General features: G+C 43.6%; 1 protein-coding gene across 1 annotated transcript in view; it reads left to right on the top strand.

The window, feature by feature from the left end:
• EFL1 (elongation factor like GTPase 1) overlaps positions 1 to 18345 on the top strand; it is a 424348-nt gene that overhangs the window by 124642 nt on the left and 281361 nt on the right. The window lies entirely within an intron of this gene.

The raw sequence follows: 18345 nt of genomic DNA, 5'->3' as shown, positions 1-18345 counted from the left end.
TAAAACTACAAGCTTGGGTATCTCTCGTCTCTCCCTCTTGGCACAGAAGGTTGTTTGAGTGTCTGGCCTGTTACTATAGCACCTGTCTGTAAGGCGGTCAGAGCATCTTGTTTATTGCAAAATTATAGTAAAATGGAACAATACTAAAATAAGAGAATAAAAACATACTGGGCTAAAGCAACAAAATATAATTATTCCTGATTAGGCAAATGAGCAACAACATTTTACCTTTATCTATGATCGACCATTTAATCAGAAACAAAAATGCCCATTTTTATGCAGCGTTCCTCTTTCTTGCATTATTTTGTTAGTTAAAATATAAAAATGTCTATCTAGGAAGATAGATAGTAATTGAATGTATATAAAACCTATAATGTTACACAAGCTTATATGACAGTTTTTTTTCCCTTGATCACCACATTTCAAGGGTCCAGCGGAGAGTATAAGGCCCGGTTCACACTTGCGTTCCAGGTCCGGTTTCCCCGGACCCGGTACGCACCGTATGCTGTACAAACGGATCCGGATGTGAATCGATACATTGTTATTCAATGTATCCATTCACACCCGTCCGTCTGTCAGGATCCGGATCCGGTCTGCGGTCCGGGCTGCGTTCAGGATTTTTCCAACATGCAGCATTGTTCTGGAACGCAGCTCCGGCCACCGCACCTAACCCGGAACCTGACCATTTTCCCCGCACCATAGGAAGTGATGAGAAACGGAAGTTTCTCATCACACTGGCAATAGGAACGGGTGCTTACGACACCCGTCCTTTGCCACATGGGGGGTCCAGGCATGGACAGATGGGGGGGGGGGGGGGGGGCGGGAGACGGCAGCGCTGGCAGGACAACAGCCCAGGTATGTTTATTATTGTATTGTGGGCTGTTGTTCTGTACTGTGTGAGCTGTGTCCCCCGACTCCCCCCATCCCCCCATGCCTGTCTGTGCTGCCGCACCTGTTTAAAGTACAGTATCGGCAAATCGGTTACTTTCCGGATGCCGAACTGATACTTTTTTGTCCGCAACCTGACCGGATCCTGAGGGATCTGTACGGCCCCAGTACGGGACCCGGACATACGGCCCGGTGTCACACAAAACGCAAGTGTGAACCGGGCCTAAGAGTCAAAGTAATGGGCCCTTCTCTATACTTTTGTTTGTATTTTGTAGACCATTGATATTGGGAAAGGCAGATTTCCTTTCCTCACTTTCCTCTCCCTCTCCTCTCTGATTAATTCCTTGTAAATCCAATGCTGATTCCATGACTGAAAAACAGGCATCACGACAGGAAGTGAACAAGCATCTTCTTTTTTTACTATAACACAGACAGCAGTGAAGACCATTTTTCATAGTCGAGTGAGAAAGGTTTAGGACACCTGTCAGGTTTAATGCTGTCTGCAATATATTTCTATGATTATATAGCCCAGTCTGTAATGAGCATTATTGTTTTATGTGATATCTGCAGGTCTACACACACACTATACTCGACTGTTCTCATTATTTTTGCAGAAAAGGCTGGGATGTATACTTTCCATGCAATCTATTCCATCATGAAACACGTGTATATGAGCAATCTTGGAAGGAATATTTATATTGCATTCTGGTGTCTAAAATGATCCACCCATGCTTTAGATTTTTTTTTTCTGAAAAACATTTGAAAGGGAAATGTTAGCATGATAATGTGAAGAAAATTGCAGGTCAGCCTCTTCTATTAGTATTGAAATAATTTTGGAAAATTGGTCACTGGGTGCTATTAGGGATGATCGGAACAGCTGTATTCTGAAGTCGTTGGCATTCCAGGTTCTGTCGGTAAATATAGTTTTGCACTCAAAATTTCATGTTCCAAAGACAGTTTTTATTGAAATCAATGGTGCCGACTTGTAAGGGTCTCAACAAGGATTCTCATTCTCACAATAAGTGGCCCAATAATGCCCCTGGGGGCACGAGAAAATATGCTTTGCCAGGGCTTTGTAGTGTAGTGTAGTGTAGTGTAGCACATGCAAACAGCTGGTGTGTCGGGAATCTTCATTCACGGTCCAGAGGATATTTAAATGGAACCACTTCCGAGGATTTTGGCATGGGTTCATTAAAAGTATTTTAGGTTATTTAAAAATATTGCAATACTTTTTTCATTGTTACGTTCTTATTTCAATTTTAAACTTTTAATGGTAATTGGTAACGGTACATTAGTATTCCTATACCCATTTCACATGCGGTGGGGGGGCACCTTGAGGGCCCCCTTGTTAAACGGGACCCCTCAGATTCTGCCATAAGTGGCCAGCCCCACTGTCTACACCCACAGGCATGGGGTAATTACCCCACTTTCTCCTGGGCATCAGAGGTGGGAAGAAACGTATGAAGAAGGGCTCTGGGGAGAGGGGGGAGGCTGTGCCCCACTTTCTCTTTTAGAGCCCTCAAATATCATGAACCAGCAGGCCAGTATAGCTAAGGGTGCGGAGCCACAAACAGTCCGGGCTCTGAATTCTGGCTATACCAGCTTGCATGGGTGACGAGAGGTTTTGGTGGGGGGAACCCACATCAGTGTTCTCCCTAGGCTGTTTTAGCCGGGTGCTCCACCCGGCTAGTTTTGGTGAGCACCCGGCTGTTATCAGCTCACCTCCTCCTATACTGTAAGCAGAGTTGTTCACAGACGCACCGGCCCTGCATTCTCTCATCTCACCCCACCCGGCTACTTTTTCATACCACCCGGCTGGAAAAAAAATCTGGGGAGAACACTGCCACATTTTCCGCTTTCTTAAAATGAGTACAGAACTCAGAACGCTATATGCATTACAGTGTATGATGAGTTTTAAAAACATATTTTCTGTGGAACTTTAAGAACCATCTTCTCAAAAACGACACATTTTTCTTGACATGTTTTCACTGATCTCTCTAACATACATGGCGAATTTGATGACAATAGCATATGTAGTGGTTTTGCTAATAACCGCAGAAGTTGGCGCCATTGACTTCAAAGTCAAATGTCGGATACAGAACTCGGAAATGATTAATTTTTTATATCCGCATTCTTCTTTGTACCTGCTGAATTCTGATGTCAAAATTGGATCTCGTAATTGTTTCCGCAAGCTCATCCCAAATGTCTATTAGTGTCCTCACTGGTTTATATTATTTTATGATTCATGTTTGTGCTTTACACAATTAACTTGACTAATTGAATCGTAAAAGATATAAGAAGTGTTTTTGACATTGAAACAAGTGTATATAGATAAAGTAAAAAAAAAAATGGGTATCCTATATATTTTATTATGTCCTACTGTGTGTCATTACTGTACCTCCTAAATATAGGCATTTTCCACACCACATCTTCTTTCAGGCCAGCCAAACTGCAGACTAGGGGTTTCTGCCCTATGTGACGGCTCCCATTGGTGTTACAGTGCGCTCATATATGCAGGAATGACCTAACAACCACACTTTTGCAAATAAAAAAAAAATCAGTTGGCTGATAAGTGTCTTCTGCTGCCATGCTTGAGAACACACGATTCAACTTCCAGTTGGATTGACGAGAATCAGACGGTTATTTCCGATACGTTCCATCTGTTTCTGATCGATAAAGAGATCGATTTTGAAGTTATAATTGGAAAATCTATCCCTTTATCGATTTGGAGCACTTTGGACATGTACATACGATACAACATCCCATCAGATTACCCATCAATCGGATGGGGAGTTGCATCGTGTGTTCCTAGCATAAGATGGTCACCAGGGGAAATATTATCTCATGTCTTAGTGTAGTAATGCAGACAATAACCACTTTCCCAGTCCTCTTGTCCTCTTGTAAACAATAGATTAACTCCCATCTTCCTGTTCACACTGCCTGCAGAACTGAGGTCTAACACTTTATAGCCTGTTTTCAAGGCTAATGCATTATTGTAGCTGCTTTGGAATACCCAGGTCGCTCATGATGACCCAGAACAACTAGGAAAGTACATGGGGCTAAAAGCCCTCCTGTTAAAAAGCAACACTGAGTGTAATTTGTCTTCTTAAAGCAGAAGTTATTTGCGATAATTAAGCTTTAAGTGAGCAACTGTAGTTTCCCATGATGCATCACTCCTGAATATGCAAATCATCTCTTTATGCCCCTGAAGGCAGGCTCACATCCAGAACTGCTGGTGTATAGCAAGCCAATTGCTTATACATTTTACAGAGCCATATCAACCCAACATGCAGACAGCCTGTTTCTGACTTTCCTGGTCCTCATCAGTGCATGGCAGGGATTGATATGGCTCTATGGGATAGAGGCTTGGACCAGTACTAAGGAATACCCTGGTAGCTTATGGTGACCCAGAACCACTAGTAACGTATAGTGAGTGTTATAAACTGTTCTGATCACCTTGCTTCGACACCATCGTCTCACAGACTGTGAGATCACTTGACTCTCCACACAGCAAACAGTAAATAGACTTTCTCAGGCTTCTTAAGTGTTTACGTTATTTATTCAGGACTACAGGAATACAGATAGATACATTCATCATATCCTAGCCATGCCAATCTTCATGTTGCGTTACAAGCTCATGATTAGACTCCCTACTGAAGTCACTCAGGCACTTCTTGCTAACCTACGTTCCACTAAACTACCTATGTACAGCAGACATTATATCAGATTACAGAAAGGAATAACATGCTTAGAGGTCCAAGTCGGCCTTGCGAGCTAGTGCAGAAGGAAGAAGCAGAAGTGAGTTCCCCATCGCTCGCTCCAGATTTAATACCGACTAGGAAAGAGTTAAATATGACATCATCTTCGCCACCCCCTATATCCGTCTATTGGTGGACCCACTCGTGGTGTCATCATACCCACCTACTCGATTAATAATCAATGAGGCACTTGACCCAGATGCAGGACCGTGGATGTTTAGTAAACATGGCCAATGTTTTCTGTTCCTGTGGTTGAGGTCAGAGTAGTCCGATGGCCTTCTCTTAGGAACATGTTCTCAGTATCTGCGTGTATCTTCTGCTACACGCAGACCCTGAGATGCCTCTGCCTGCATCACCAACCCTCTATCTATTTTAAAGGCATACACTGCGGACAAGCCTTTTACATAAAACTCAGGCCAAGTAACTGAGGCCTACTTAAATTATAACAATCCCCCCTAAAACGGCTTGACCCGCAGATCCCAGCGTCTGAACCTCCCAGTACCTGGTTTCTTTCTTGTATGTTTCACTTTTCGATGTTCGTGCTCACACAACTTCTCTGCTCTAGGCGATTACCCCTGGAAGAGAGAGAGCAAGACCTCTTGGTCTTCCTGTAACCAGGCTCTCTGGGGAGGCCCTACTTCTAAATCCCTCAATACCACATGCTCAGCATTTGCGTCACTTGCGTATCACTCACAAACTTGCATGACCACAGAAAAGTGAAACTCGTTTGTTTGTTACAAAACGGAGCAGTGCCAGGTGCCTTCTAAAAAAGCGCCTTTATACAATCAGCTCCATCACAGGTACTACTAAACCTATACCCGTAACCCTGTAGATCCCTTAATTTAAACTATTGGTTCAGTAGATTGTTTATGAGGCACCAATCTCTGGACCAGGTTAATTTATTTTATGTAATTTTAACCCGCAACCTCACCTGGACCATGATGCCTAAAGTTGTCATCCCCATCCAGACGACCAGTGGGTGTAGAAAGAACTTTGGAACTGCAGATGCCCCGTCCGAGTGTCCCTGGAACATCACCGGAACCTTTGTCCACCAGGGCAGACTGGAACTCACCTGCTCATTTTTGTGTTCTACCTCGTTAAGATCACCTGTATCATGGTGAAATCTTACCTCTAACTTAGTGTACTGTTTGTTTAACCTTTGTAACAAAATGTGGTCGTCTTGGATCAAACCCTGTTCCCCTTTGTCCCATGTCGTGTTCTCTTTCAGGACGGGAACTACCCGTGAAACTTTGACCTTTAGAGTTCTCTTAACAATTTGAGAAACAACGTCATCCAGCCTGGATGACAGGATCCATATGGGATCTCCACTCACACAATATGTTCCCCTTGGAAAATCCCCCTTATCGGAACAATTATGAGAATATACCTTGAATGTATCATTAGACCTTATGTTAAAAAACCAAACCTTTCCTTCAGCCACCGGAACTATTGGTTGGGCTTCAGGGTGGATCTTTTGAATGGTAGCCTCGCATTCTGCGTTATTGAGCCTGCAGGCTTCTTCACTAAATTTGGCTTGCCCCGGCCAACGCAGATACTTCTGCAAGAATTGCCCGCAGGAGGACAACTCTACTTGCTTCACCTCCCCGTCTAGCACCAAAAAAGGCTGACCTCTCAGGTCCTGGTGTAAGACACGGGTTGAGGTGGGAACTAAGGAAGTAGCGGTGCCTAAAGGAATGTTGCACCGTTTCCATTTGTTCACCCAAACATCTCGAAGCTGCCATGCAAAAGATCCTTCTCCAGAAAAATTAATATACCTCCCCTTGTCCAATCTCTCGCTGACAAAATATGTCCCCAGCTGTCCTGATTGGACCTCTTCCCCCCTTACGTCCTGAGGCACAATATGTACCTGAGGTCGGGAAGACTGTACTCTCTGCAATCTTTCGATTAAGAGTACCTCTTCACTTACCCAACTATCATGAGGATAAGCTGCTGCATATGGACTGTGTAATATCGTCCCCTGTTGTGACCCGTGTGGTGTGAATGGGGTTCCCTGTGTGGGCTTTCCCTCCCCCAGGACCGCTCTCCCCACCCTCTTTGTCACCTGGAAATGTGGCTTGATCTCGATTGTTACTTCTTGTTTCGAGAACCACCCACCCTTGGCTTTCCAGCCTTTACGTGTGTATAGTTGTTTCAGAGGCACTCTCTGTTGGTAGCTCCAGAGTGTGATGTGGTCCCCTGCGTCTCTCTGGTAAGAGAATTGACGCCTCCTGCTCGTTCCTCTCCAATCTGGACCCATCTCACTCTGCATAACCAAGACAAGGTACCCCTGAATCACACACTCCACCTTTTGCATGTACCCATTGTACTGCAATGTACCTTTTAACAAACCTTTGGATCGGTGCATCGATTCTGGGAGTGTGGCATTCAATAGCAGATTTACACTGCCATTAAATTCCCACTGCCCGCACACTTGACCCTTCAGACCTTTCACCCACCTTGTGCCATGAAATTTGCTTTCTCCTGGCACAAGTGCTCTTTTCCTCCGTCCCTGCATGGTCCGTCTGTGCCAAGCGGAGGGAGGTGTGAAAGGATTAGTACCTTTGTCACCAAACATTAACATGCTTGGGCCTTGCATTCTCATTAACCCCTTATTATACATGAGAATGTCCTCTCTTCGTTCTCCTAGGACGAAATGGCAACCTAGGATCACCATCAGCACGGTACTCCTCATTATAAAAGCACCACCTTGGGAAAGAAAAACATTAGCAATTTGCACTATGCTTTGCTCAGACAGTTCTTTTAGACGTTTTCCGATCTCAGGAACCTCGGTTTTTAGTCTCTTTCCCATTTCAGGAATCTCGTGTTTTAGTCTCTTTCCACTCTCAGGAATCTCGTGTTTTAGTCTCTTTCCAATCTCAGGAATCTCGCTGTTCTCCAAGCTTAGATTGGCATCTGGAACCTTTCGCTTATCCGACTGACATCTCCATCTTTGCTGCCAGCTCTGCAGCTGTCTCAATTCCATATTGCCAAACACCTGAAATCGAAATACAAACAAATCAATTCTTATTAATGATTTGGGATTCGCCCTGCGGCTTGTACTCTGTACACTTTAAATTGATCAATATATATCGTAACGTAATTGATCTCGTTGCTTTACGGTTCTCATGAACTCTGTTTACTCTTATTGGTAGATTGGAGTTAAACTTCACCCCCCTACCTCAGTACTATCCTTAGTACTTACCTGTTTAAAATATGCTCCCGCGGACTTCACCTTTGGAAGCTCGCTTCACCTTTGGAAGCTCTCACCCCATTGCAGCTCACTCCACATCCCCCCTTATCTGTCCATGCGCGGCCGTCGCATGCACAGATTACGGATGCCACACCTGATGCTGCTTTGCAGGTGAGCCTGCAATGCTCTTACTCATTATCGCATTTACTTATCTAGAACTTCATCGCGATACCAGCTCTGCTAGAAGTTCTGTGTGTTGTACCCTCTGATCCATGTTTGCCGTGCCACTACCCCCAGACTTCACAAAAAAACCGGCTGCCTCCCTGTAGGAAGGAGCACTTTACACTTAAACTATACAGGGTGCAGGGCTAAGCATACCAGCGTCACATGCCTGTATGCAGATCCCTATATGCCCACATGGAAGGTAGTCACATGGCAAACAGCGTACTGATACACTGTCACTCTGTAAACGGCAATTTTATCATCTGTATAATTGCCCCATGAACTGTTGTCAGTCCTTGTTCTTTGTGCTACAATTGATAGGAGCTGGAAAAAACATATTTGACCAATCAGTGGACGAAAAAAAACGCACACAAAAACAGCTCCAGCCCAGCATAGACCTCTCAGTCCAGCTCTGGCCCTGTTCACGACAAAACCGGAAAAAACGTTACCGCTCTGCAGAAGCGGCGACGGAAACCCGAATTGGTCCACTCCCTTTTTTCCAACTCCGGCACCCCCCTGATGCACTGTCCCCCTTTTCCTATTGGGAACTTATGCTGCACCACACATTAAGGTGCCTCACTTACAGGAATAATCCCATAAGCAACACAGTACAGACCCATTTCCGATCTGTACTGCTCCGTGTGTCCCTGCACCGAGCTGGGAAACACTTCCTATTCTGGCATTCCTTTCCATGGACCCAGTGAAAATCTCTGGGGAAATACTTTGAGAACCGAGACACACAGGAGAATGTCTCTGTATTTCTACCCCCCTCCCTTTCAGCTGCTCTGCCCGGAGCCGCGAGCACAGCCTGACGTGACGTGGATCCCCCAGCCCCTCCTCCCCCCTGCCATGACGTGTGGGGGCCATGACTCACGGGGGCGGGCTCTCTCCACTGCCGCCATTTTGAGTCCTGGACTGCCAGCTAAGATGGCTGCTCCCATAGCAGCCTCTCGTTTCCTATATCTTAGGAGAAAGAACAAAATCGAATAGAACATACATTTTTTTTATGCATAGTTACACACAGCATCTATCCACAGTGCACAAAAATCAGCCTCAGCATTCCTTCACGTCTCAGCTGTAATCCGAACTGCAATCAGACATACGGATCCCCAGAGACGTAGGAATCTTTCTCACTCTATCACAGACATAACTAAGAACCGCCCGAGCGAGCTATACGACTCCAAACCACTGTAACTGATTTAACTGTTAACATCCCAGCTCGAACTTCAACACAATACAGACATTGAAAAAACATGTTAGCAGCAGCACCGACTGGAAATGCGAGAAACGTGCAGAACATCTCACAAACAGAAAGACACTCGCTTTCCTCCTCTCTCCCTCTATCCCCTCTCTCCACAACTCATCTGCAGCTTATCTCAGCCACAACTCAGAACTATTACAGCGCTATTACTGAGACGAACAACAGACGAGCTGGCTGAACAACATAACAGATGCAGATATTTACAAGCATGTTAGCAACTCTGACTGGGAACGCGCGGAGGAAAGACATACAAAAACCTCACCCATTATCTCAGCTGTCCCTCTGCGAACTTCCACAGCTACCCAGAGACAAGGGCTGTCCACCCAGCTCCCCGAGAAAAACTTACTTCTAAGTTTTACAACTGTTCTCTCCTGTCTACTCTGCTACCTCTCCCCCCTGTCCACCACCAACACTGTTGGTTTCCCTCTGCCGCGGGGGACCCCCCCCCCCCCCTTATCTATCATCCTGCCCAGTCTCTGGACAGGGAGAGAAAAACAAAACAAAACCCAGAGAGAGAGAAAACAAAACATCTGCCACACAGGAACATCGAATCCTAAGAAACAATCAAAGCGCATAAACTCTGAAAACACGTTCTGTATTTACATCGGAGCTGCACCTCTCCTCACCCCTCCCTTCACGCACAGGAGAGATGAGAAGCCCGCAGCCTCCACTCTGCAATTAACACAGAATGTACACATTAACACAGATAACGCCATATAACAACGTAAAACATACTTGCCTGAGCAGAAGACTTTGTAAGCCTGCGAATTCGACCAGCTTTTGGCAACTTTCCACGACACTGAGTGGATCTCTGGAACTACTGAGCGTCAGCTCTGTGTACCCACACTGGCTCAGCGGATCAATCTCCAGCGGCAGCTGCCAGCCGGCCTCGGAGCTTCCAGACACCTGCGATCCGGTTTAGGCTAGGACTGATGTGCACTTTCAGTCTAAGTTTAACATCCACGAGTGTCGCCGCTGGTTCTCTCGAATTGCAGCCCGTGTGTGCTCGGCTCCCACACACTACTCACACCAGCTTATCAGTCTCAGCTTGATAAGCTTTACAGTCCGTGTCCGTCTATTCCGCTTGTTTTGCTGTGGAATATCTTGAAACCATTTTCCTTCGGCCCCGGCCCCGTCTGCCTGTTTTGCTAGGCAGGGAAGGATTTCAGGCACCACTATGCTGCTATGTGATACTAGGCTTTACCAACCGATGACGTTGCAGCTCACACATGGAATTTGGAGAGGGTGGGACTCTTCTTTGTTGCTTTCTACTATCTACTCACTGCCTAGTCAAAAGGGAAAAATGTATGGGGCACTTACAATCCATAGTGCCAGAGATTTGTGAATGAATATTCGACCTGACAGTTCGTCGGAAATGTATGATAACACAAACTGCTTTTTTTTTTTTTTAAATCAGCCTTTATTAAAACAAAAAGCCAAATATAACAAAACATTCAAACAGACTGTATGAATCAAAGACACAGCAGCCAGATAAAACAAATGTAAGTAACAAAAAAAAAAAAAAAAGAAACCGCAGTGGCACAATGCAGCCCAATCAAACCCTCATATCTTATACAAGGTGAGAGGACCTGCCATATATACCCAAGTTTCAAAAATTAATTAAGCCTTCCAAATATTCTATCACTTATTAAAGAGAAGTCCGGTAACCCCGGAGTATCCAACCAACCTGACCAGATCAAATCGAATTTATGGGTAGACCCTCTGTGCGCATGTATTAATTTTTCCATCTTTAATAAGTATGCTTTAATCTGTTTGACCCAATTTTCTGCCGTCAGAGGGGACGGGTCTTTCCAGGCACAAAGAATAAGCAGTCTTGCCTGAAGTAGCAATCTATGCATCATCAATTGGACATGTTCTGGCATCGTCACACCAGTAAATAGACCTAGGATACAAAATTGAACAGTTCTGGGAATCTTTTGTTTTACGACTGTGTCCAGAATTTTTAATATTTTCTCACAGTATCTATGTAACTTTGGACAATGCCAAAGCATATGCGAGAGGTCCCCATGATCCCTACGGCACCTAGCACATAATGGATCTTCTCTTCGGTGTATAACATAAAGCTTTTTAGGTGTCAACAGGTTTCTATGTAAAATGTTTGTTAAAGAGACTCCGTAACAAAAATTGCATCCTGTTTTTTATCATCCTACAAGTTCAAAAAGCTATTCTAATGTGTTCTAGCTTACTGCAGCACTTTATACTATCACTGTCTCTGTAATAAATCAACTTATCTCTCTCTTGTCAGACTTGTCAGCCTGTGTCTGGAAGGCTGCCAAGTTCTTCAGTGTTGTGGTTCTGCTATGAACTCCCCCTTCCAGGCCTCTGTATGCACACTGCCTGTGTGTTATTTAGGATTAGAGCAGCTTCTCTCTTCTCTCTTATCTTTTACAAGCTGGATAAATCGTCCTCTGAGCTGGCTGGGCTTTCACATACTTAGAAATTACAGACAAGGGCAAAGCTGTTTGCAGGAAGAAACAAGCAGCCTGAAACTTCAGTGCATGAGAACAGGGGGAAAGAAACACACAAATAATCTCTTGAGATTCAAAAGGAAGGCTGTATACAGCCTGCTTGTGTATGAATGTATTTTCTATGTGTGGACATACTGTACATCAACCTACTTCCTGTTTTGGTGGCCATTTTGTTTGTTTATAAACAAACTTTTTAAAACTGTTTTTAACCACTTTTAATGCGGCGAGGAGCGGCGAAATTGTGTCAGAGGGTAATAGGAGATGTCCCCTAACGCACTGGTATGTTTACTTTTGTGCGATTTTAACAATACAGATTCTCTTTAAGTTGGGATAATTTTTGAGAGGCATTGGTAGAAACCATAGGAACTGATTGAAGTACTGCTATCCAGTCTTCGTTCGATAACGTGTCGAGATCTTGTACCCACTTATTGTAGCACTTAAACAAACTGCCTTTTGCCTCAGGCTAAGTTCACAGTGGGACGTTAAAGTCGCGCGTTAAAACAGCATTTAACGCAGAATAACTCACTGCAATGAAAAATCAATGCCCTGTTCACAGTGCACACGTTGCGTTGGTGTCTAAAGCTGCACGTTAAGTAAAAGTACTGCATGCAGTGCGGTATACACGTTATTAGCTGCGTTGGACTGTTTGCACATGCTCAGTAATGACTTGGAAGCATACTTTTCATTGCCTGTATTTTTTACTGTATCTGCTGTATGCGACGGTAACGCTGCGTTGCCACTTTTTGGGCGCGTTGCGTTGTAAGTGCGGCGCGACTTTAACGTGGCATCAAAACGCAACGTCCCACTGTGAATCTAGCCTCAGTGTTTTTACATATTTCCGTATACTGATAGACTGATGCATTATTACAAAAGAAAGACCAAGTACACCGTATAAAGTGACTCCTTGTGTTGTGTACTGGTGACAAGTACACATGAACAAGGCAGCAGTGAAATGAGCTCAGTAAAAAGTACATCACGCTGGTCTCCACAGACAGCCCATTTCATTAAATCCTTTTCTGCATTTCTTTTCAAGCTGTTTCAAGTGTTTTTCTGGTTTATGGCACCTGGAAAAATGATCAGGTTGTGTTTTATACATATGTTGCGCAGAACGCCGCAGCTTTGGAAAGGCGTATAGGGTATGTTTAATGGCAGCAAAAGAGACATTTAATATACATGTGTTTTTACTTCATCTGTTTTACTAGGTGTTTGTAATTCTTTTCCGTGCCTTGACAGTAATGCACACTGCCTCTTTATTCAGGCTTTCGGCCTCAGCCTTTATATTGCCGTTTTATTTTCTTTCTTTACGCATTTCCCACACAGTCCCCTATTTAATCTGCTAGCATGTAACATTTTAACTGGTTTGGGGCTGCTGAGCCTTCCATAAAAAAGGATAGAACGTCAGCGTGGTTCAGCTTTTCTGCAGTGTTTTGACATGCAGGGTTCCTTGCGTGACCCTGTGTTACAGCAACGCGCACATAAAAGCCTTTTTTTTGCCTTGTGTACACCATAATGGAACCATGAATAGAGTTTTGTTGGTGAATGTGCTGCCTAGTTGCCTTGTAAAAGCATCTGTAGGATATCTTTTAAGCATTGTTTATTCAGTACAGACATTATTTAAATTAAATTACATAAGCAACACTGACTAACTTGAAATAAAGTTATCCAGACATAAAATAAGTCATTCGATTCAGCCACGTTGAACTATGAGAGTAAGAGGAACCGAACTGAATACTTGAGTTGTATTTGTTTTTACTTGATATATAAGGCACAAACAGCAACACTAAGCTGAACTGAAGGGTTCAGCCTTGTACATACTGAAGCACTTCTGTTGAGTGGCGGGGTTGGGACTCAATCCCTCGGTTGCCATTATAGTGCTGACACTGTACAGATGCATCACTAGCCAGAAGGCTAGTGACACGTCTGCTGCTATGGAGGGGGAATGGGGACAACAAGCAGGGAGCAACGGAGCAGTTTTCCACAGGTGGGGTGTGGGAGAGCAATGCACTTCTAGCTTGTTGGGAATCTGTGAAGATCTTGCATGCTGGGCAATTGTCAGACGTCGGGATGGCCACTGTACACATGCTGGTTTATTTCAAGATTCTCATATGAGTCTTAATCATCCACCATGGCCGCGTTTAAACCAGCATGTTTATGTAACTTTATTCCTGGATGAGTAAACACCCTCTATTTACTGCCAGCTTCAAGTTGCTTGTTGTTTGCCTTCCATAATCATTGATGATGACTCTTTCAGTAGACCATCTTGCACTACAAATGACCACCCTAGTAGCTGTAAATAAAGATGTCCAATGAGATGAAAAGCAATACAACATGTATATGTAAATTTTGTGCAAAGAATTGGACTGATCAAATGTACTTCCTACAAATTTTGATTGACCTAATTAGAAGCTTCATCAAATTTGCATTAAATGTACATAAACGTGAGAATTACTGTATTTCTTGGACTATAAGACTCACTTTTTCTGTGGGAGAAAAAGTCACTGTGTCTTATAGTCCAAATGCAGGGAGTTCCTGACTTGTGAACGCCTGCCAATACGATCCTCCAATCCGCCACAATGTTGGGGACTCCCTGTACTGTACCCATGCAGAGGAGGACACAGGGGGGACTAACGGAGTATACAGGGGACACAAAGGGGCATAGAGGAGGACGGAAGCAGACACAAGGGGATACAGGAGGACACAAGGCGGACAGAGGAGGACACAGGGAGACACGAGGTGCAAAGGGACATGAGGTACAAAGGGGACATTATCCACAAGCTGCCCCTTTGCCATGGATGTAGCAGGTTTAGTAGATATTTTTTCTCCCTGGTTTTTGTCCTCTAAACCTAGGTGCGTCTTATGTTCAGGAGCATCTTATAGTCCGAAAAATACGGTATGTACATCTCATTGACCAGCTGTACTGCTGATTTTTGACCATGTGTTCAGACTCACTTAGCCTAGCATTGTATAGCTGTCAAACTATCATCCACCTTTAAATAAAGATTAAAGGGAACGTGTGCCCATGTATAAGAGTTTTAATGCTACGGATACGTTTAGAACCCTTTCCAAATTTAGAGGGCAACTGAAGCAAGAAGGATATAGAGGCTGCCATATTCATTTGCTTTTAAGCAATACCAGTTGACTGGCAGCCCTGCTGATCCTCTGCCTCTTAATACTTTTAACCATAGACCCTGAACAAGCATGCAGCAGATCAGATGTTTCTGACATTATTGTCAGATCTGACAAGATTAGCTGCATGCTTGTTTCTGGTGTGATTTAGACACTATTGCAGTCAAATAGATCAGCAGGGCTGCCAGGCAACCGGTATTGTTTAACATGAAATAAATATGGCAGCCTCCTTATACCTCTAATTTCAATTGTCCTTTAAACCTGTAGTGGAAGGTGAGTGAGAATGGAGAAATACATGTTTAAATATAATTATTAAGAAGTATTACAGGCAATTTGTATTTCAGGCCTTTTAAGTAAAACCACCTGCTAACACAGGTGGTTTTAGAAGTACCCAGTTGTGTAGAAGAATCAACACAACTGGGTATACGTGGTGTATAGTGGCCAGCACTCTCACTAGACTGTGCTATAATCCCAAGTTCAGTTCCCAGCCTTAACATAGCATGCAGCCTGTATGTTCTCTTGTTTGCATGTGTTTACTCCGGGCTCATTAGCTTCATTCCACCTCCCCAAAACATACTTCTAGATCAATCAGCTCACACCTAAGAAACTGATCTAGACTATGGCAGTGGAAACACATTATGAGTGGGGAACAGGCACAACCAGGGTAGCTATAAATGGCTGCTGTTCTCTTTAACACCCTGACCCTACACACTATAGGAGAATAAAACGTAACAAATGTTAGCTCATTCGGTCATTCAGAAGGCTTGTATTTGCACACTAGTATTTACAAGATTTTAAAGACCAGTTTATTAATAGTCAACTCATCAGATTTGTCCAACCAGTTTAACCTCTAACTCATCGAAGGTGTGATCATTTCACTAATCAGTTCTTGCTGGGGTCTGTGAGGTTATTGGGCGACCACTGCTTTTCAACTTCACAATTTTTACTTATTTTTGTTTTATTTATATTCCATAGCGCTTTAAAGAGGAACTCCAGTGAAAATAGTGTAGTAAAAAAAGTGCTTCATTTTTTACCATAATTATGTATAAATGATTTAGTCAGTGTTTGCTCATTGTAAAATCTTTCCTCTCCCCGATTTACATTCTGACATTTATTACATGGTGACATTTTTACTGTGGGCAGGTTATGTAGCTGCTCCTAGCTGTTTTGGCTGTTAGAGACAGCTGTAAACAGCTATTTCCTGTCTGTGAACCTTGTTACATTGTAGCAAACTGCCAAAAGTACCGCGGTCCCAGAGCTTCTTGTGGGAGGGGTTTCAGCACAAAATCAGTCATACAGCGCCCCCTGATGGTCTGTTTGTGAAAAGCATTACATTTCTCATGTAAAAGGGGGTATCAGCTACTGATTGGGATAAAGCTCAATTCTAGGTTGGAGTTTCTCTTTAAACAGTATAATGTGTTTACAGTAACTGTCGCCCAGAGGAGCCCACATTCTTATCTTTACTAAAGTCATATATCTCTGCCATTCTCTAACACCAATATTGGGAGTGGGAGGGAGCCAGCTAACTTGTCTGGTGTTTTTGGGCTGAGAGGTAACTAGAGTGCCTGGAGAAAACCCATGCAAACACAAGAAGATAGAAACTCCATGAAGATAATTTCCTGTCCAATTTCGAACCAGGGACCTGGTGCTCATTATCAGATATTAACAGTGGAGTAGTGGACACCCAGTGGGAGCCACTTCCTTGAGACCGTACTCTGGCACCACTCAGCTACTACAGTTGTGTTCAAAATTATTCAACCCCCACTGAAATTGAGTGTTTTGGCCAGTTTGACATTGATTTTGATCATTTAAGTCATCTTGTTTACAATTAAATCAAAGAGGCACTTGTAAGTCAGACAAATATAATAACATTTATAATGAAATAACCACAAATATCTTTTCTGTGCTCACATCATTATCCGTTTTAATCAACCCCCAAGTGACATTTATTCTTAGTACTTAGTACAACATCCTTTTCCAGTTATAGCAGCTTTTAAACATGAAGCATAGCTTGACACAAGTGTCTTGCAGCGATCTACGGGTATCTTAGCCCATTCTTCATGGGCAAAAGCCTCCAGTTCAGTCACATTCTTAGGCTTGCGCGCTGCAACTGCTTTCTATAAGTCCCACCAGAGGTTCTTAATTGGATTTAAGTCTGGTGACTGTGATGGCCACACCAAAATGTTCCAGCCTTTAATCTGCAACCATGCACTAGTTTAGTGGACTTGGAGGTGTGCTTGGGATCATTGTCCTGTTGAAAGGTCCAATGTCTCCCAAGCCTCAGGTTTGTGGCGGACTGCATCACATTTTCTTCCAATATCTCCTGGTACTGAAGAGAATTCATGGTACCTTGCACATGCTGAAGCTTCCCTGTACCTGCAAAACAGCCCCAAAGCATGATTGACCCCCGCCGCCATGCTTCACAGTAGGCAAGGTGCTCTTTTCTTCATAGGCCTTGTTCTTCCTCCTCCAAACATAGCGTTGATCCATGGGCCCAAACAGTTCTAATTTTGTTTCATCAGTCCACAGAACACTATCCCAAAACTTTTGTGGTTTGTCCACATGACTTTTGGCATACTGCAGTCGACTCTTCTCATTCTTTGGAGACAGCAAGGGGGTGCGCCTGGGAGTTCTGGCATGTAGGCCTTCATTACACAGTGTGCGCCTTATTGTCTGAGCTGAAACTTCAGTACCCGCATCTGACAAATCTTTTTTCAGTTCCTCAGCAGTCACATGGGGACTTTTCTCCACTTTGCGCTTCAGGTAGCGCACAGCAGTCGAAGTCAGCATCTTCTTTCTGCCACGACAAGGTAGCGTTTCAACAGTGCCTTAAATTTGTGAATAACGCTTCCTATGGTGTCTCTTGGTATGTTTAACATCTTTGCAGTCTTTTTATAGCCATTGCCCTTCCTGTGAAGAGAAATCACCTCTTCTCTTGTCTTCCTGGACCATTCTCTTGACTTCACCATGTTTATAAACACACCAGTAAATGTCTAGAAGAAGCTGAGTATCACAGTCATTTTAAATCTGCCCAATTGGTGCTTATTGTGCTTGATTGCTGCTTGTTAACATCCACAGGTGTTTTCAATACCTGATCGAAAACACTTGAATGAACCTCTGTTCTTAAGAGTGGTAGTCTTTAAGGGGTTGAATAAATGTGTCAATGAAGAAATCACACAAAACAAAATGTAATACTGTATTAGAAAAACAATTGATGTCATTATAGTTGCATTTGGTTCTTTACAAAGTCCTTGTAAGATTTCATTCTAAACACAATTACAAATGTACACTGAATTCCCTAAAACCCTTTACAGCATTGGGGGTTGAATAATTTTGAACACAACTGTAGGTTTGTGAATATCCACATCATTATCTCTTCATTCTCCATGCCCAATACAGTCCACTTCTGTC

Source organism: Hyperolius riggenbachi, chromosome 3 (assembly GCF_040937935.1).
Source record: "Hyperolius riggenbachi isolate aHypRig1 chromosome 3, aHypRig1.pri, whole genome shotgun sequence".
Lineage (NCBI taxonomy): Eukaryota > Metazoa > Chordata > Amphibia > Anura > Hyperoliidae > Hyperolius > Hyperolius riggenbachi.
The sequence above is the reverse complement of the archived record's forward strand: the minus strand, read 5'-3'. Positions and strand labels throughout refer to the sequence as shown.